Raw genomic sequence first — 22,107 nt, forward strand, 5'->3', positions numbered from 1 at the left:
CATGAAGAAAGTGTTTTGCTCAGAGGGGTGATAGGAGCCTGGAATATGCAGCCAGGGAGGTTGTAGAACCAGATACAATAACAACAATTTAACAGGCATTTGAACACAAACATTAAAAAACAGGGAATCAAGGGATATGGACCATATTCAGGCAGCTGGAATTAGTTTAGAATGGCATCATGCTCAGCACAGTCATAGTGAGCAGAGGGGTCAATCCTGTGCTGTACTGTTCTGGTAACATATGAAGCAGGGAGGGCTGTAAATGAATGTCAATGTTCACTAGTGAGTGGGATGATGTGGGTATGAAAATCAGGGAAAAGGATTGTGATGTACTTAAAGAAATTAGCATAAGGTGAATTTTTGAGTGGTCTGACAAGTTTAAAAGCCTAAAATTAAATCTATCCCAGGCTGTCTAGTGAGGCAAGAGAAAACAGTTCTTTTCTGGCCACAGGAGAGGTGACAGAGAATGGAGGCAAGCTAATGTGGTACCATTATTGAAGAAGGGATAAACCTGGAAACTACAGACCAATCAGACTAATCACTGGTGCGGAAACTATTGGAAGCAATTCTCTCGGTTGTAGAATTAGTCTGTACTGGGAGAGGCAGGGATTAATGAAGAATAGCATGGTTCTGTACCACCTTATCCATTTGTGCTGCCACTTTCAGGGAGCTATGGACTTGCACCCCAAGATCCCTCAGTATGTCAGTGTTCTAAGGTTCCTGTCATTTATGGTATATTACCTCTTGCATTTGACTTTCCAAAATGCATTATCTCACACTTGGCTGGATTAAACTCTATCTGCCATTTCTCCACCCAACTTTCCAATTGACCTTGTGTGCAGTTCTGGAATCCATGTAATAGGGGGGAATCCACATTACATGTGATTGCACTGGATAGAATGCAGAGGAGATTTACCAGAATGATGCCAGTTATGAAGAGATTGGATAGACTGGGATTATTTTCCTTGGAGCAGAAGAGACCAAAAGGGAATGTGATTAAGATATATGAAGTTAGGAAGGACTTCACCTCTTGGTGGAGGGATCAATAAGGAAAGGATCAGGTGGTTTAGAGGGGATATGAAGAAAACCCTTCACTCTGAGGATGATAGGAATCTGGAGCTCACTGCCTTTTAGGATGGGCAGAGGCAGAAAACCTGTTTACATGTAATGAATATTTAGATATGCACTTGTAATGCCAAGGCATACAAGACTATTGGTTAAGTGCTGCAAAATGAGATTATAATAAATAGGTGGTTGCTTCTGACCAGCTAAAGGGTCTATAGAGATGTACAGCATGGAAACAGACCCTTCGTCCAACCTGCCCATGCCGACCAGATATCCCAACCCGATCTAGCCCCAACTGCCAGCACCTGGCCCATATCCCTCCAAATCCTTCCTATTCATATACCCATCCAATTGCACCAGCCTCCACCACATCGTCTGGCAGCTCACTCCACACACGCACCACCCCCGCGCCAAAACGTTGCCCCTTAGATCCCTTCCACATCCTTCTCCTCTCACCCAAACCCATTATCTCCAGTTCTGGACTCCCCCACCCCAAGGGGAAAAGACCTTGTCTATTCATCCTATCCATGTCCCCTTGTGATTTTATAAACCTCTATAAGGTCACCCTTCAACCTCCGATGCTCCAGGGAAAACAGCCCCAGCCTGTTCAGCCTCTCCCCATAGCTCAAATCCTCCAACCTTGGCAACATCCTTGTAAATCTTTTCTGAACCCTGTCAGGTTTCACCACATCTTTCCAACAGTGGCCTAACCAATGTCCTGTACAGCCGCAACATGATCTCCCAACTCCTGTACTCAATACTCTGACCAATAAAAGAAAGCATACCAAACGCTTTCTTCACTGTCCTTTCTATCTGTGACTCCACTTTCAAGGAGCTATGAACCTGCACTCCAAGGTCTCTTTGTTCAGCAACACTCCCTAGGACCTTACCATTAAGTGTAAAAGTCCTGCTAAGATTTGATTTCCCAAAATGCAGCACCTCGCATTTATCTGAATTAAACTCCATCTGCCACTTCTCAGCCCATTGGCCCATCTGGTCAAGATCCTGTTGTAATCTGAGGTAAACTTCTTCACTGACCATTTTGCATTTTGATTTGGTAAAATGGTTAAAAATCTACTGGGAGTGTGGGGTTCTCACTTTAAATCTACATCTGTTGTAGACTTGGTGATAAAGACTGATCACTGGGAATTGTCAATAACTCCATGATCATTCTAATTTGTGACTACCACAATGGGAGAAGGTACACTCTGTCAGCCTCAATCACTTTTGTCTCTCATCATTCCCTCCCTTTACCCTCTCCCCTTCACCCTCTCCCCCTCCCGCTCCCCTCCCTTTACCCTCTCCCATTCACCCTCTCTCCCCACTCCCCTCTCTTCACCCTCTTTCCCCTCCCTTCACCCACTCCACCCACCACTCCCTTCCCTTTACCCTCTCCCCTGCCCACCCTCTCTCCCTCTCTCTCCCCCTCCCTCACTATCTGTGCTGTAGACTTCTATGATTCATGTATGTCCATATAATCAGATGACTTAATCAGAATCTGTGAAGCTACTTCAATAAACATAATTACAATGTCTGCTTACTTTATGTGCCACCTAGTACCTTGCCTTATGGGAAGGCTAGATTTCCAATTGAAATTCCAAAGAAATTTCCAATTGCTTTTTGCAATTATTTAATTGTAGTCTTGAGATTTCTTTCACATTATAGGTATATAGTCTGTAAAGCCAATTGCTATTTTCATGAAGTAGCTACTGTTGCAGGGTAGGAAATATGGCTACCAATTTGTGTGCAGCAAAAACGAATTCGACTTGCCACTTAATAATTTGCCAGGTGTTAAAATGATAGCTTAACCTTTAATCAAAGGAAGTTCAAATAGGGCCATAGAGACAACAGCTTCAGGAACAGGTTCCAGGTATTTTTCTAATGTGTGTAACCAGAGCAATGGCCAAACAAAGGCCATCATCAGGGAGAAGGTCCTAGAAAACTGGAATGGTGCGAAGGTAGATAAATCACCTGGACCAGATGGACTAAGCCTCAGAGTTCCAAAGGAGATAGCTGAAGAGATAGTGAAGGGTCTTTCAGGAATTGCTAGAGTCAGGGAGAGTCCCAGAGGACTGGAAAATCGCTAACATGATACCCCGGTTTAAAAGGGGAGTAGCAAAAGATGGAAAATTTAAGGCCGATTAGCCTGGTTAGTCATGGGTAAAATTTTGGAGTCCATTGTGAAGGATGAGGTTTCTGAATTCTTGGAAGCGTGTGGTAAAATAGGGCAAAGTCAACATAGTTTCAAAAAGGGGAGGTCATGCCTGACAAATCTGCTAAAATTCTTTGGGGAAGTAATGAGCATATTAGACCGAGGAGAGCCAATGGATGTTATCCACCTGGACTTCAAGAAGATCTTTGACAAGGTGCTGCACAGTAGACTACTGAGTAAGATAAGGGCACATGGTGTCAGAGGCAAGGTGCTAGTTTGGATAGAAGATTGGCTGCCTGGCAGAAAGCAGAGAGTGGGAATAAAAGTGTCTTTCTCAGAATGGCAGCTGATGACAGGTGCTGTTCCGCAAAGGTCAGTGTTGCGACTGCAACTTTTCACTTTATACATTAACAATCTTGATGAAGGAGCTGAGGGCATTCTGGCGAAGTTTGCAGACAATACAAAAACAGATGGAGGGCTGAGTAGTATTGAGGAGGTGGAGAGGCTGCAGAAGGATTTGGACAGGTGACGAGAGTGGGCAAAGAAGTGGCAGATGGAGTACAATGTGGTAAAGTTAAGGTCATGGTAAGAAGAATAGAAGCATGGACTATTTTCTAAATGAGAAAATTCAGAAGTCTGAAGTGCAAAGGGACTTGGGAGTTCTAGACCAGGATTCTCTTAAGGTAAATTTGCAGGTTGAGTCATGTTGAGACGGAAACCGAATGGTCTCGTCTCTACGTGTTCGTTGGAAGGAGAGATCAAACCGGCTAGAGTTTGGAGCAAAAACACCGTTTATTACAGAATCAAAACTGGCACACTATACAACGAATTCAAAAGCATGCAAATTCGTTGGAGAAGGCGTTCTGTCTCTCCCTTCGGATCTGGTGCAGTTATACTTCGCGCTTCCTCGAGTTCCCGGTCAGGTTCCCCTTGTTCGGCTCTTTCATTGGTCGGTTCACCTGTCTGTGAAGGGATTAGTGTCTCTATTGGCTGCCCCGAGATACCTGTCCCACTCATGCTGTGCCGAACAATGGGTAGACATCCTGGGTTCGGCAGTTTCCGATCTTGTAAATTAAAAGTTTATTGTTGGAAGGGTTTCCTCATTGCTATGCGCCTGGCTGTATGGGCGTTCACAATAGTTCTCCATAGTTGAATATACAGATATTATCATTTAACATAGGACCCGAATGAGTTTGACGTCAGCGGAGGCATTAGCAAGTACTTTATCAATCAAGTGTAGTATCGGTGCGATTTACACTATCCGATAGTTACCGGTTTCCTTTATTAACAATGAGAGTGTAACAGGATGATCTGAAACTGACGGACATGTTCTAATCCCCCAGGAATGTGGCCCCAGGCAGACAGTCCTGCAGTGGCTGGGTTTACTTTACATGGCTGTGTTTTAGCTGGTATCTGACAGTGTCTGCTTTAATAATGGTGCTCCCCTCCCTAGCCCCAATGTAGGTACCCCGATAGCAGATTCTCCCCAACATTCCCTCCCTTGGCCTCGAAAGAGGCCACACCCCCTTATCCCGTAAGGAACGCAACCCCACGAGGCGACCGGTGTCCGGTGTTGCATCGACCAGACTCACCGGTTCTAAGGAGACAGTCATGTGGGGATGAAGGGTGCCCTGAAAACCGCACCGCTACACAATTAAGCAATAGATGGTCACAGCTGCATGCTAAGCTAAACTAATAGTTGAAGTAATTGAGGCAGTGTCTGCAGAAATAACGAAAAGCACAGGATTAGACAAGCATTGCAATAAGTCATTCAGAGCTGGCGAAATGTACGCGAGTGCGTTAGAATGAGTAAGCCATTTAGTAAACGGAAGTCTGTAGTCCAAAGAGCCGGCAAATGTAAGTAGGTGTTGTAAGTTTGGAAAGGGAGTAGGAACAGCCTGGTACCAGCAGCTAGGTACCCGCTAGAGATGTGAAACCCAGTGTGAAACTGTACTGTGCCCCGGTGGTCCCGTAGATCAGTATGCTCCAGAGAGCAGCAGTATTGTCCAACCGTCCGACACGGATGCACGCAGGCAGAAATCGCATCAAATGGAGACGAACGGAGGCCACGCGTTCCAATGTCAATGCGCGACTGTGCCTGTCTTAGGTTGTCCCTCGCCCGAGGGATCGTACCCGTCATTGGCTAACCAGTCGTGCTGCATTGAGTAATCGACGCCGACATCCGTTTCACCACCCCAAGGACAGGCGTGGGCAGCTCAGTAGCATGGTCAGTGGCCTCCGAGGGTGGCTGAGGCCAGTCAGGAATACTGGACAGTCCGCAAAGGCTGCTTGCGAGAACAGCAGTGTCTCAATTGCTAAGGCACCCAGTACATCTCACCCACCCGCTGTTATGGAAGGATCAATTCACATATCCCCAATTTAAACGGGCATAATAAATAAGTATGGGCTCTTTGGACAACCAGGCCATATTCAGTGTTCATGAAGAAGCAAAGTTAGTAATGAGTAGTATCAAGAGCAGAAACATCACGCAGCACCGTGGAGGACAGGATCAGATGAAGTCGAAAGAAAGCCATTGAGACAGCTGACATGCACCAGAGAGATAGCATTTAGTACGCCCGAACCCCTAGCCAATGCAAAGGCGGTAGTACACCGATGGAGAGAATAATTGTCAGGTCCCCACTCGCCCGCCCTTAACGCAACCGGCCGCAAGAAAAACCGGTTCCACGGCTCATGAATGGAAATCACGTTACAGCATGTATTGCATATGTCCCTGTCCGTTTTTAGGAGATGACACACAGGCTGTCGTGTTGTCGGAGTTGGTGGCAGCGGCGTCTCCTGGTGGAGCTCAACGTATGGGGGTCCGGTTGAAAAGTAATGATACCTTATCACCTTTAAATCAGTGAGATGGGGCTGTGGGAATGCAGTAAAAAGGAGTCCCCGCATCACCAGGGTGATATATGGCGGGGTCAGTCAGGAGCTATGTGACTACTATGGGATATAAAGTGTTGTGTTGTAAGGGGTCTTTGGGGTGGCATATCTGGGAGACCGGAATGGACGGGAGGCAGTCCCCAAAGTCTCCAGTCAGTACTCCTGAACTTAAGGTCTGTGGTCATGTGGACTGTCAAATGCAACCAGGAAGAGTGTACTCAACCATTTGTGTAAGAGGAATGGGGGGCAGATATAAAGACCATGGTGAAAATAATGACGGTAGTGTGAAAGCCTTAACTATTCTTATGAGTCGCGGACCTGTATGTGGCAGTATTCCACAAAAAGGAGTCACATCAAAATAGAGAGAACTCTGTGTGAGGTAGAAGGAGTGGTTTCATGTAAGGGAAAGGGTACAACTTTACACAAAGGTAGTCAGAGGGATTCGTGATCTCAAATCAGAGAAAAAAGGCTCCCCAGCACGGGCTGCCACAAAAAGGCAGTCGAGGCAGGGGTAGCCAGATTATACTGTAGGTGTTTTAATGTTCGTCGAATTACGAAGAGGCAGAGGAAAAATGTAAAAAACGTAATCATGACACTGGTCCGGTGTCGGTGAGGTAATTGCGGGGAGCAGTCACGCAAACGGTGTCAAGTCGCAATATTCTGACAAAGTTAAAATCAAGTGTGCGCATAGTGTGGAAGACAATTAGTAGGATAATCCGTGTCCATTTGAGCAGCAGCACTACACGGGGTAGATGAAAGTCGGGACACTGATATAAATGCAAGATAGTACGAGTGGCAGTTCTGACTCGGTAGGAATGTATACTAGCAGCTGCAAGAGCGCAGGCGCCTGTATGTTTTAAAACGCAATGTTTGAAGTGTAAAAACATTCGTCCAGGAGTTGTGTCGAAAAAATAGAGTAAGTCCCTCGAGAGGGAAGTGGGATTGGTAACAGTGAAAGGGAACTACAATAGACTGCATAGGGGAAGGCCTACGGTACGCCTTGATACTGCGCGGTAAGGGGCGCAAGGAATCTCGATTTGCACCCCGGGGAACTGCCCGTGCTCGGGGCGCACAACCAATGGGGTTGTCGTAGGACAATCGTTTGATGAGTCACCCATGGAGACCGTTTAGGATAAAGGTCATTAATGTGGAAATGATGAGGATCCCCATCAACTCTGTGGCAACAGGACAATAGAGCAGGTAAATTTCCACCGTGTGGTTAGGGAAGACACAGTGCAGGAGATCCCCCTAACCTCTCAGGGCGTGCCGCGTAAGCCTCAAGGCGGCCGGGACCCCATCTAGCAGGCAGGGCGGGGATTTTCGCCCCCAGACACTTGGGTATGATATTGGAGCGAACCGCGACTGTGAGACAGACAGTATTGGTAACATCGAGAAAGGCGCCTATACAATGGAGAAAGACCAATGTAGATAAAAAGGGGTTGAGTCACCAGCTGAAGGGCACAAACTTATCCTGGCGGCTATTTGCCCGCTCGAAGCGGAGTCTATGATAAACCAGGTGGACCTCCCAAGAGAAGGCCCAATGAAGAGTTTAGACAGCAGAATAAAGTACCAGAAGACCAAAGATATCAGTGAAACAGAGCCATGTCGGTGTAGAAGGGCAGCAACCCAAACTCTACGTAGAAACCATGCCAAGGTGGGGTTGCATGATCCCCTCTCTTTCTGCACCTCCCCGTCAGGTCCCGTCTCATCGAGTGACTTTAGTGATATATTAGGTTGCGCTGACCTGGAGCAATGAGAGAAATGGTGCGTGCGGTGGCCTATGTGTTTCCAGCCAGCTCAGTATAAGAAATGATGATGATGATTGTGGAGAGGGGGACAATGTAAAACTCTGGGCAATTAGGAGATTTGCGGTGGGACGAAATTGGACTGTTTGCCTGAGGGGACTTGTCCCCCCAAACGAGATACAGAACAAGAGGTGTAAGTATAATCCTTGTGTATGCAAGAATCTGTGTGTGTGAAGGGCCGTGTGGCATAGACAAAAGAGAATGCGCAGGTACTGCGGGCAGTTTGAGGGAAGTAACAGCTTTTAAAAGATACCCCGGGAAAAGAATCACAAAGGAACCTGGTGATCCTGCTGTTCTCAGCGCGAACCAGCGCCTTGCAAAAGATACGAACAGATGAGTTGGAGAGGACTACTCGCAGTTGAAGAGACTGAAGGAGTTGGGCAGGAGCTGAGTATTGATCCCTGTGGGAGGCGATTGTATGTATAATGCCTTCAAGCAAAAGGCGACGGCAAAGTGGTGCCGATACTGTAGGTGCGGTGGAGGACAAAAGAGAGCGTTGGCCAGGAGTGTAACAGAAAAGTGAAAGGCAGGTGTGAGCGCCCACAGTGTAACAGAGGGGTCGGGAACCTGTAAGTTTACAGTGGCAGTGGCACCATTTATTATTTGGAGATGATGTGACGAATCCTGGTAGCAAACCTCAGGGAGCATAAGACTTTGGAAAGAAGATGGGGCGCAGAGCACGGCAGTGGAAGCATAGTGAGTGAAATGCCCTAATGGAGAGATGAGGCCAGAAGATGAGTTACTGTGTCCTGGTAGAAAACCTCAGGGAGCTTAAAACCTTAAAAAGAGATGGAGCGTAGGGATCCGCGGATCTTCTATTCAGCAAGACCCAGTTGAATTCATGCAAGCTGAATGAAAGACAGAACTAAGACGACCTCAGATCCGGCGGTGAACATAAAGTGTGTGGGTTTGGGAGAAAACGATGAAGGGGCGTGACTATGGCGTGGGGAATGGGGAGCGGGGTTGTAGGATAGGGCAGTACAATTGGCAAGAGGAGTCTGTACGAGATTTCAATGGGAAGGTTTGGTACTGACTGGCAGTTACAGGTTGCATGTTCAAAGCATTGGAGAGTGTAGCCTCAGACAGGTAGACTGGCTGGCATCTTCACCCCGCATGGTTGCCAATACCCGCTTTAGGGACTAGAAATGGCAGCGTCTGTGGCAGCAGTTGCTCAACCCTCCCTAGCCGCAAAGTTGAGGTGGGGCGGAACGAGTAGCAGGAGGAACTTGCGTTAAATGAGCGTCCATCATGCTTTAGCGAAAGAAAAAATCTGTGGACTCGGGAGAAGAGATAAAAATGGGTGCGTGAGAAGGGGCATTAAAACTTGGAGGGCATAGACAGAAGAAGGAGTAGGTGGGCCCCCCCTCGTTCTTGGCACTTTGTGAACACGAGGGGAAAAGGGATGGCCTAAACACCCATGTCGGCGGACAAAAAGATGAGTGAGCGGCCGCGAGGAAGAGAGATGGGCCAAGCACCCTGCTGTGTGCTGAGTAGCACGTCCTAGTTGGAGGCCTGAGGCCTGTGATCAGCGGGGGAAAAAGAGAGAGACAAAATAAGTGGGCTGGGGGATATTTGGGCAGTGGGACGGCCAACCACTGGACATACAAAACGTTGTAAATGAAAACACACAATATGGCGAGACGGCAGTGCGCATGTTGTTGGTCGGGACGTTAGAGTTAGAAAGGTACAACCTGTCAGAGAAGATGTGGTTAGAGGCATGATTCATATCGACATCCCAGTAACTGAAGAGGACCTGTTCATCGAGCAATCCCCTGGAGTAGGGCAATGACGCTTGAGAGACCCATCGGTGTAGTGGTGGCGCGGTAGTTGAGGTAATGGGGTGGCGGAACGTCCGCAGGCGAGCAGCCCCTTCTAGACTGTGCGATCCTGCCAAGAGTGAGCATTCGCGCCAAAAGCGAACGGGTACCGCCCCAACTGAGCGTTCGCGCCAAAAGTCAGCTGGTCCCGCCCAACCTGAGCCTTCGCGCCAAAAGCAAGAAAGCCCGCCAAGAACTAGGGTGACCCGCCCAGAGAAGGGTGACCCGCCAAAACTAGGGTGAGCACGGGACACCCCGGGATTTTCCGTCTTAGGATTCCACATCCGTAGTGTTATTAAAATAAAAAGCTCCACCATCCCTTCCTGCGCCCCCTCCCTACATCCCGGTATTCCTTCCCAAGTATAAGAGTAATTAAAAGTGATAGTGGGGGAACAAGCGGTATTTAATCATAAAAATCAAGACGAGACTATGGAGAAAAATCCCAGACCATTAAGTGATCAATCCCAAAACGCTAAGTGTAGGGAACAACACTCACGTGCTCCGACAGCAGTAAAACTGCTTTCGGCTGCTGGGCGGCTTCCCACGGTCCCTCTCCGTCACTCAGGCTGTCGGCGCCGGTCCACTGTACACCGAGACCTGGGATGAAACATTTGCTGCGACACCTCCGTTTGCCGCGTCTGTTAAAATCACTGCACTCACTCACTCACTCCCTCTCTCACTGGGCCGGCCCCACACTGGTTTTCATCCACATACATGCCAACCCACGCATACTGTCGGTGTGTTCGTACTCTCGTCTCAGCCTGTCGCAGTCCCCTGTCCCCAGTTTTAGTGACATGTTTGGCAGGGGCGTCCGAAATGACTGGGGCTGTGGTGGAGGTACAGTGGCCCCCTTGCCACTGCGGGTTGAATGTGACTAACAGTTTCGTCTTCCACCCCAGGGATTTATCAGCGGTCAGTGGTGCCCAATCAGTAGGGGGTTTTCCTAGGGCTATTGTTTGCCGCACTGAATATTGCGGCGAGAGTAGGAGACCGTGTAAAATTTTGTTCATTAGCGCCGTATTTGTGAGGGTCTCTTTTAGTCTGGTCAATATCAGGTCTTTTTTTGGGCGGGCGCTTGGTTAAACACTTGATCCAGTGCTGTCTTGTGCACTGGTACACTGTCCAGTAATAAAAGAGCATGCCAAGTTACGTCTGTGCCAACCGTGAGGTGCCACCAGGGCACTCCGGGGCGTAATGGTCGAAAGTGGGTCATTTTTGGTGGACCAAAGTTCAAGTCCCCCATGACGGATCTCACCTGGTGGGTACCGCTTTAAAACCAGTGCGTTTTTCAAAAGCCTGACCTTCGCGTGGCAGATTTCTGCTCTTAACAACCGGTCTAAGGCAAACGCCTGTGCAGGCAAACCCTATCCAGGAGATGAGATCCGCCCTCTGTCCCCTTAGGATGCTAGCAGCGAGTGTGTCTATCGATAGTTGTCAGAGCTAAAGTGCTTATTAAAAAAAGAAAGGATCCAATCAGTCAAGTGCGGTCAGCGCTGTATTAATTAATTTCAAAAAGCTTCCAGGCTCCGTAAGCCACGCTGTACCTTAACTCAGACCCAGAGTTTTTTTTCCCACTAGCGCGTCGGGCCCGACAAAATTCCCCATTCAGGAGAAAATTACTGCAGTACTGGACGTCTCGCGTGTCAGAGCCTTCGTTACCTCTGAAGACAGTCCATCAGGGCACCTTGTTACCTTCGAAAATTGGCCGTCAGAGCACTTTGTCACCTCTGAAAATTGGGCTGCCGGAATCACTTGTTACCTCCGGGAAAAACACACTTTAAAAAACTCAAAAACCGCGTCCAGGATCCGAAATCCACGCATTAACTCAACTCAAAAACCGCGTCCAGGATCCGAAATCCACGCGTAAAACTCAACTCAAAAAACTGCGTCCAGGATCCGAAATCCACGCATTAACTTAACTCAAAAACCGCGTCCAGGATCCGAAATCCACGCGTAAAACTCAAACTTAAAAAGCTGCGTCCAGGATCCGAAATCCACGCATTAACTTAACTCAAAAACTGCGCATTAACTTAAGGCTAGCCATGGATCAATTAGTCACTTCAGTACCGCGAAAACAGGCAGGTATTAGTAAAGAAGTGAGAAAAATAGCTTACCAGTATGGACTCTGCAACGTTGCTGCCAAACTGAATTAAAAATACTGTTTGTGTTGGTGAGGATCAGGGAGCAGACAAAGACTGACTAACTAAAAAATTTTACCTACTGGAAGTCTTTGCTTTAACAGGCGCTTCCTCACCTTTTAAAAGTTCGGCCGAAAGTTTGTCTGCCCTCCGGTCCGCCAACGTGGCCAACTTGCGGTCGTCTCTTTCCCTTCCCACGTTCAGGCTCACCATCTGTTGAGACTGAAACCGAATGGTCTCGTCTCTACGTGTTCGTTGGAAGGAGAGATCAAACCGGCTAGAGTTTGGAGCAAAAACACCGTTTATTACAGAATCAAAACTGGCACACTATACAACGAATTCAAAAGCAAGCAAATTCGTTGGAGAAGGCGTTCTGTCTCTCCCTTCGGGTCTGGTGCAGTTATACTTCGCGCTTCCTCGAGTTCCCGGTCAGGTTCCCCTTGTTCGGCTCTTTCATTGGTCGGTTCACCTGTCTGTGAAGGGATTAGTGTCTCTATTGGCTGCCCCGAGATACCTGTCCCACTCCTGCTGTGCCGAACAATGGGTAGACATCCTGGGTTCGGCAGTTTCCGATCTTGTAAATTAAAAGTTTATTGTTGGAAGGGTTTCCTCATTGCTATGCGCCTGGCTGTCTGGGCGTTCACAATAGTTCTCCATAGTTGAATATACAGATATTATCATTTAACACAGGACCCGAATGAGTTTGACGTCAGCGGAGGCATTAGCAAGTACTTTATCAATCAAGTGTAGTATCGGTGCGATTTACACTATCCGATAGTTACCGGTTTCCTTTATTAACAATGAGAGTGTAACAGGATGATCTGAAACTGATGGACATGTTCTAATCCCCCAGGAATGTGGCCCCAGGCAGACAGTCCTGCAGTGGCTGGGTTTACTTTACATGGCTGTGTTTTAGCTGGTATCTGACAGTGTCTGCTTTAATAATGGTGCTCCCCTCCCTAGCCCCAATGTAGGTACCCCGATAGCAGATTCTCCCCAACAGTCAGTAGTTAGGAAGGCATTTGCAATGTTGGGATTTACTTTGAGAGGATTTGAATACAAAAGTAGGGATGTACTTCTGAGGCTCTATAGGCTCTGGTCAAACCACAATTAGAGCATTGTATGCAGTGTTAGACCCGATATCTCAGGAAGAATGTACTGGCCCTGGAGTGTGTTCAGAGGAGGTTCACGAGAATGATCCCAGGAATGAAAAGCTTAACATATGAAGAACATTTAAAGACTCTGGGTCTATACTCAATGGTGTTTAGAAGGATGAGGAAGGAGCTAATTGAAGCTTACAGTATACTGAATGGCCTGGGTGGAGTGGATGTTGGGAAGATGTTTCCATTGGTAGGAGAGACTAAGACCCAAAGGCACATCCTTAGATTAAAGAGAAGCCCTTTTAGAATGGAGAGAAAGAGAAACTTCTTCAGTGAGATAATGACAAATCCATGGAATTCACTGCCACAGAAGGCTGTGGAGGCTAGGTCATTGAGTAAATTTAAGATAGCATAATATGTTCCTGATTGTCAAGGGGATCAAGGATTATGGGGAGAAATTGGGGGAATGAGGTTGAGAAACGTATCAACCACAATTGAGTGGCAGGGCAGACTCGATGGACTGAATGGCCTAATTTCTGCCCCTATGAATTATGGCCTTATGGTCAAAGTAATATCATCTGTAGATGTTACAGTAGCCAAAGCATTGTTTGGCAATAGATATTACTAAAAAAAAGTTTGGTATTTTTTCTTTAATTGAAGCCCATAAAAGAAGTACAGATCTAAGCAGTTAACATAATCACCCCACATTGAAGGTAATACTGAAGGTGTTCCAGAACATCATGATGTTAAAATTTATGTTTTGATGAGGCAGTGGTGACATTCCTGCAGACTTGGACACAAAGAATAGCTGGATATTCTTCAAATGTGGTACTGCCCAGATATTGTAAAGAGATACTGAATGACACTTAAAATTCCCATGGAAGGACATGTAAGAATATGGAAAACTCAGTAATCAATGAAGAGGCATTCTATTTGGCCTCAGGTTTGAAGGTGTGCCCTCAAGTTAGATTGAAAAGTGAATCTCCTCCTATGCATGAAGCTGATTATTGGTTTCTCTCCTGTGTGAATCCATTGGTGTTTCAGTAGGTTGGACAATGCAGAATCGCTTTCAATATCTGAGCAGGTTTATGACTTTTTGCTATCATGAGCTTTAAGATTGATTGAAGCGTTTGTCATATTCCAGGACGTTCAAGCATTCGGCCTTGTGTCATCCTTGTTCTTCTCCAGCTGGCATGATGCTTTAAATCCTTTTCCCACGAATTGAACAGACTGCAGTTTGCATGTCCAGTTAGGATGCAGGCTTGATGGGGTAGCTGGACGCAAGCTGCTTGTTTGCAAACCTTCCCTCTCCAGTGGGCGCCTGAACCTTGGCAAAAGTGAGGACTGCAGATGCTGGAAACCAGAGTTTAGATCAGATTGGTCCTGGGATAGCACAGCAAGTCAGGCAGCATCCGAGGAGCAGGAGAATTGACGTTTCGAGCCAAAGCCCTTCATCAGGAAATGATTTGGTGATGCCGGTGTTGGACTGGGGTGTATAAAGTTCAAAATCATATAACACCAGGTTATAGTCCAACAGGTTTAATTGGAAGCACACTAGCTTTTGGAGCAACGCTCCTTCATCAGGTGATAGGGGAGGGCTCAATCCTAACACAGAATTTATAGCAAAAAGTTACAGTGTGATGTAACTGAAATGATACATTGAAAAACTGATTGTCTGTTAAGCCTTTCATCTGTTAGAATACGATAATAGTTTCACTTCTTTCATGTGTAAATCACAAAACTTTTTTATATAAAAGTTGTATTCTCAGGTTAGCTGTTAACAATGGTGATAGCTAGACAATATGTTGAAGGTGTTGGCCTCCTGTGTTCTCTGTCTATGCCATGATGTTTAAATTGATTCTAATCTAAAAAGTGGGATAACTGAGTTTTACATAAATTCATGCAGTTTTTGAGCTTCGAGTTCTACATGAATACATGCAGTTTTTAAGAAAAGTACAATGTAACCTTGCAAGTACAAATTCATTCCACAAAATATATGTGTGCATGTGGGTCTTTGTCTCTGTGTGTGTGTGTGTGTGTGTGTGTCTGTCTGAGTTGGGGGTTGTGACTGTGAGAAAGTGTGTGAGTGTAGTGAGTGCAGAGTGTCCTAAGTCTGTGAGGGGGTGCATGTGTGAGTGTGGGAGTGTGTGTCTGTAAGGGTGTGTGTGGGTACCTGTGTGCGCATCTGTGTGTATGTGTGTCCGTGTTTATGTGTGTATAGGAGTGCCTGTGTGTGTGTGAGAGTGTGTGTGTGTAGGAGTATCTGTGTGTGTGTATAATGCAATGGTGGACACCTGTAATATGACATGAACAAGATCTTTGGGTTCATGTCACATTACAGATGACCATCATTGCAATATACACACACACAGGCACTCCTATACACACATACACACAGACGCGCAGATACCCACACACACCCTTACAGACACACACTCCCACACTCACACATGCACCCCCTCACAGACTTAAGACATTCTGCACTCACTACACACACACACACACTTTCTCACACTCACAACCCCCAACCCACACAGACACACACATATAAACAAAGACCCACATGCACACATATAATTTGTACTTGCAAGATTACAATGTACATTGCTCAAAAACTGCATGCATTCATGTAGAACTCTGAGCTCAAAAACTGCATGAATTTATGTTCTCTCACTTTTTAGATTAGGATCAATCTAAGCATCATGTCATAAACAGAGAACACAGGGGGCCAACACCTTCAACATATTGTCTAGCTATCACCATTGTTAACAGCTAACCTGAGAATGCAACTTAAAAAAAGGGTTTTGTGATTTACACATAAAAGAAGTGAAACTATCACTGTATTCTAACAGATGAAAGGCTTAACAGACAATTTTTCAATGTATTATTTCAGTTACATCACACTGTAAATTTTTGCTATAAATTCTTTGTTAGGATTGAACCCTTCACTAACACCTGATGAAAGAGCGTCACTCCGAACGCTAGTGTCACAGAGTCACAGAGATGTACAGCATGGAAACAGACCCTTCAGTCCAACCCGTCCATGCCGACCAGATATTCCAACCCAATCTAGTCCCACCTGCCAGCACCCAGCCCACTTCCCTCCAAACCCTTCCTATTCATATACCAATTCATATACCCTCTTAAATGTTGCAATTGTACCAACCTCCACCACTTCCTCTGGCAGCTCATTCCATACTCGTACCACCCTCTATGTGAAAAAGTTGCCCCTCAGGTCTCTTTTACATCTTTCCCCTCTCACCCTAAACCTATGCCCTCTAGTAGTGGACTCCCCACCCCAAGGAAAAGACTTTGCTTATTTACCCTATCCACGCCCCTCATAATTTTGTAAACCTCTATAAGGTCACTCCTCAGCCTCTGACATTCCAGGGAAAACAACTCCAGCCTGTTCAGCCTCTCCCTATAGCTCAAATCCTCCAACCCTGGCAACATCCTTGTAAATCTTTTCTGAACCCTTTCAAGTTTCACAACATCTTTCCGATAGGAACGAGACCAGAATTGCATGCAATATTCCAACAGTGGCCTAACCAATGTCCTGTACAGCTACTCCTGTACTCAATACTCTGACCAATAAAAGAAAGCATACCAAATGCCCTCTTCACTATCCTATCTACCTGCGACTCCACTTTCAAGGAGCTATGAACCAGCATTCCAAGGTCTCTTTGTTGAGCAACATTCCCTAGGACCTTACCATTAAGTGTATAAGTCCTGCTAAGATTTGCTTTCCCAAAATGCAGCACCTCGCATTTATCTGAATTAAACTCCATCTGCCACTTCTTAGCCCATTGGCCCATCTAGTCAAGATCCTGTTGTAATCTGAGGTAATCCTCTTCGCTGTCCACTACACCTCCAATTTTGGTGTCATCTGCAAACTTACACCTCTAAATCATTGATGTAAATGACAAAAAGTAGAGGACCCAGCACCGATCCTTGTGGCATTCCACTGGTCACAGGCCTCCAGTCTGAAAAAACAACCCTTCATTACCACCCTCGGTCTTCTACCTTTGAAACAGTTCTGTATCCAAGTGGCTAGTTCTCCCTGTATTCCATGATATCTAACCTTGCTAATCAGTCTCCCATGGGGAACCTTGTCGAACGCCTTACTGAAGTCCATATGGATCACATCTACCGCTCTGCCCTCATCAATCCTCTTTGTTACTTTCTCAGAAAGTTCAATCAAGTTTACGAGACATGATTTCCCATGCACAAAGTCATGTTGACTATCCCTAATCAGACATGGCCTTTCCAAATACATGTACATCCTGTCCCTCAGGATTCCCTCCAACAACTTGCCCACCACCGATGTGAAGGTCTATAGTTCCCTGGCTTGTCTTTACTGCCCTTCTTAAACAGTGGTACCACATTAGCCAGCCTCCAATCTTCTGGCACCTCACCTGTGACTATTGATGATAGAAATATCTCAGCAAGAGTCCCAGTGGTCACTTCTCTAGCTTCCCACAGAGTTCTTGGGTACACCTGATCAGGTCCTGGGGATTTATCCACCTTTACCTATTTCAAGACATCCAGCCCTTCCTCCTTTGTAATCTGGACATTTTGCAAGATGTCACCATCAATTTCCCTACATTCTATATCTTCCATGTCCTTTTCTGCAGTAAATACTGATGCAAAATACTCATTTAGTATCTCCCCCATTTTCTGCAGTTCCACACAAAGGCCGCCTTGCTGATCTTGGAGGGGCCATATTCTCTCCCTAGTTACCCTTTTGTCCTTAATGTATTTGTAAAAACACTTTGGATTCTCCTTAATTCTATTTGCCAAAGCTATCTCATGTCCCCTTTACTCCCTCCTGATTTCCCTCTTAAGCATACTCCTACTTCCTTTTTACTCTTCTAAGGATTGACTCGATCTATCCTGTCTATACTTTACATATGCTTCCTTCTTTTTCTTAAGCAAACCCTCAATTTCTTTCGGCATCCAGCATTCCCTATACCTACCAGCCTTTCCTTTCACCTTGAAGTTGTTAGTTAATTTTAAACTAATCAATTAGGTTTTGAATGCATTACATTGTAACACTTGCAGTACGACTTGCCCAAACCTACATCGCAATGCTATTGAGAAAATGTCAGCAAACTGTTTGAAAGTCATCTTTGTATTTCAGTGATAGTACAGATTGCTTCACAAGTGAAACCAATATTCCATCTTGCTGCCTTCAGAAGATGGCCTGTCTGTCAGTTTGTAGCACTCTTCTCCAACTCTACAAATGCAGTCAGAATGAATCTACTTTCTCAACCAGAGCCAACTGTTGACAAAACAAGCTGCTATGATGATGGAATAGAGTACAAATTCCTTTCGAGTATGGTCCCGACTTTCCTGTTCCAATAATTGTAGGCGCCGATTCAACTTGTTCAGCTGACGCCGGAGTGTTACTTCCAATTAAACCTGTTGGACTATAACCTGGTGCTGTGTGATTTTCAACTGCATCAGGAAACGTCGATGTTGCTGCTCCTCGGATGCTGCCTGACCTGCTGTGCTTTTCCAGCACCACACTGGCCTGAACCTCGGCATTGGCCTGAGCTCTGTCGGCTGCTGGGTGATTGACAGCTCTCTGGGTTGGCTACACGCATGCGCACTGTCCCTGGTTGCGGGGTAACAGCGTCCTGTGCTTTAAAGATGGCGGCGCGCTTGCGGCTGCTCCTATTGGCGGCGGCGGCGGCGGCGGCGGCGGCGGCGGTGGGCGGGACCGGTCGGCAAGAGGAGACGGGGCCTGGTTCCGACCAAGGAGGTGGATCGAGTGATGGTGCAACTCGAGCAGTCGATAGCCCGGCTCCGGGTTGGGGGAAGGTGGAAGGGCGGTATTGAGAACAGTCTGCCTTGAGGCGGCTGCGGCCTGAGGGTGTGAGGGGCCGGGAATGGCGGGCGCTTTAGTTCTGGAGAAACTCTGCAGCATCTGTGCAGAGGAACAGAGTCAACGTTTCCAGTTCAGGGACTTTTCTTCAGGAGAACGTGCTGCTCAGTTTCTTCAGCATTCTGTCTATTTGTTTCAAATTTCCAGCAATCGCAGTATTTTGATGTAATTACGTGAATTCTGGGATCGTGAAAATGGAGCAAATAGGGTTTAGAGCAATGAAATCACTAAAGAACCTAAGGGGACTTTTCAGAGTGGAGTTGGGAGGGAATTTCCTCTTGTGGGGGATACTGGAACTAAGAGGTACGGTTTAGGAATAAAGCTAGGATGTTGGGAATTTTTTTTCTCTCTGTTTGAAGGCATTTGATAAAGTGCAGCACAAAAGTTAATTTACAAGATCAAATCACATGGGATGGGGTAATTCATTATATTGGGCAGAGGATTAACTAGCCAACGGAAAACAATCTTTATCTGGCTACCAAGACGTAACACGGTCTAGGGAGCTCTTACAAACTATATTGGATGTGGGGATTCAAAGTACTGTAGTCAAATCTGCAGAGACACTAAGATTGTAGGAAAGTGAGTTGCAAAGAAGAAACAAGAAACTTACAAATATATGTATATAGGTTAGGTGAACAGGCCAATGCAGTTTAACATGGAAAAGAAACTTCAGCATGCTCTGTGCAGAAGGACCGAAGTGTCCTCTCACAGAAAACTAGTATGCTGGTATAGCAGATAATAAAGAAGGCAAATAGAATTGTTAAATAAATTAAGTATAAAATTAGGGAAGTCTGGCTGTTACTGTACAAGGCATTAGTGAGACCAGACCTGGAATATTACATACAATTTTGGTCCCCTTAAATGAAGAGTTGTGCTGGAGACAGTTCAGAAGAGGTTCACTGGATTGATTCCAGAAGTGAGAGTTTCGTCTTATGAAGTGAGATTCAGCCGTTTTTGCCTATAAACTCTGGCATTTAGAAGAATGAGAAGAGATCTAATTGAAGTTTATAATTACTAAAGGAGATGGACAAAGTAGACATAGGAAGAACATTTCCTGACGTAATGCAATCTAGAATGAGAGGCAATGGGTTTAGAATAAGAATTAGAATCCCTACAGTGTGGAAACAGGCCCTTTGGCCCAACAAGTCCACACCAACTCTCTGAAGGGTAACCCACCCAGACCCATTCCCCTACCCTATATTTACCCCTGACTAATTACCTAATCTAAGCATCCCTGAACACCGTGGCCGATTTACCTAAATTGCACGTCTTTGAATTATGGGAGGAAACTGGAGAACCAGGAGAATGTGCAAATTCCACAGACAGTTGCCTGAGGCTGGAATCAAACTCTGGTCCCTGGCACTGTGAGGCAGCAGTGCTAATCTCTGAGCCACTGAGCCTCCCTAAGCATATTAGATTTAAACCAGAGATGAGGAATTTCTTCTCTCAAAGGGTTGTGAATCTGTGGAATTCATTACCCTGGAGTGTGGTTGATGTCAGGACATTGAGTAAATTTAAGGATAGACATTTTTAATTAGTAATGGGTTGAAATGTTATGGAGATCAGGTAGGAAAATGGAGTTGAGACGAAGATGAGATTAGTCATGGTCATATCAAATGGAGCAGGCTGTGAGGGACTAAGCAGCCTACTCCTGCTCCTAGTTCTTATTGTCAGTTGAAGTTCTCTTTCCCAGAAAATTGTAAAGGTAAAGTTGCCATAGTCTGACCGGATGGTAGGGCTATTCTGTGATCAGAGAGAGACAACTGGTGATGTTTAACCTGAGAGTCACCACACCACAGGTGAGGGGAGAGGTTGAGGAGGAGAGTCCTTCATGGTAACCTCAGCCAGTCCGGGAATTGAATCATCATCGACAATCAGTCACTAACGAGTATGATTGTCCGCCAAGGAAATTTCATGTCAATGGTCATGGGATCTTCAGGTCTTTCTGTTGATGATGAACCTGATCCATTTCCAACTACACATTTGTCAGGTGTTTCTGGATGGTGGTGTTGGTTCTTGGCCTTGAGACCATTAGGATTACTTTCTCCAGTTTCTTTCTTGTAATTCCTGTTGCTGCTTAGTGTTCTCAAAGAATTATGCTCCTTCATACATTAGATTCCTCCACCTCTGTTTCTTCTGAACAAAGTTATCCCAAGTGTTGACATGTATGCTGTATTTCTTGAGGGAAGCCTTCAGGGAGTTTTGAACAGCTTCCTTTGTCCTCTTCTTGTTCAAGTGCCTTCCTTGAGCTGAGTGAAGATGATTTGCTTGGTAGTTGGAACCCAGGTATCCTAAGCGTGTGGCCGGCCTAGTGCAGTTGATTTCAGATGATCATTGCTTTGTTGCTAGTGGTATTGGCTGCTTCAAAGGTGCTGATGATGGTGCATCTGTCCTCACAGGTGATGTGGTGAATCTGTCAAACTCAGTTGGCTGGAAAGCTGGTTTGTGACGCAGTGATGCCACAGTGTGGGTTCAAAACGTACACTGGCTGAGGTTACCATGAAGGACTCTCCTTTACAACCTCTGTCCTCACCTCAGGCATGGTGATCCTTAGATTAGGCCATCACCAGTTATCCCTTCCTCTAATGAGAGAGCAGCACAATGGTGACTTAACCAGAAAATATTGGAGACTGGGTAGTTCAATTTACATAAGCAGTCCAGGCTATGTGGGACAGACAGGAAAGCAGGGTTGAGACCACAGCCAAATCGACCATGAGATGGTATGGAGGCAGAGAGTTGAGATTCCCCTGAGGAATGCAAGAGTAGAGTTGCAAGGACAGAAGCTTCTCAAATTTGCCTCAGTATTAATGAAACTAATCCCTATAACGGACTTAAATAAGTAAATTGAGAAAGTATGAATTGTTCATCTCTACAAGAGATTCAAGCTTTTTATTCAAGCTCATGGTTATGAAACAATATGTTATAAATCTCCCAAATTACGAAGTAATGGTAATAGCAGGGATGCAAAATTGGCTAAAGGACAGGTGCAGAGGGTAGTGTGAACAATTTGTTTTTCAGACTGGAGAGAAGTATAATAGTCCAGCTGGACCCTTGGGGATACGTTCCAAGATCTACCGCGGATAGGAGTGCACCCATTCATTTAAATGGGAAATGTATCTTCTCAGCAGCCTCCTGGTCCCTGGTTCTGGAATGTTCCCCATAATATGTTCAGGCCGCAGTAAACCATGGGTAACTGAAACCGGGGTACATGAGACACAGTCTTAAAGTTTGCAGCTTATGCAAAACTCAGAAAT

Source organism: Hemiscyllium ocellatum, chromosome 37, assembly GCF_020745735.1.
Source record: "Hemiscyllium ocellatum isolate sHemOce1 chromosome 37, sHemOce1.pat.X.cur, whole genome shotgun sequence".
NCBI classification, from domain to species: Eukaryota; Metazoa; Chordata; class Chondrichthyes; order Orectolobiformes; family Hemiscylliidae; genus Hemiscyllium; species Hemiscyllium ocellatum.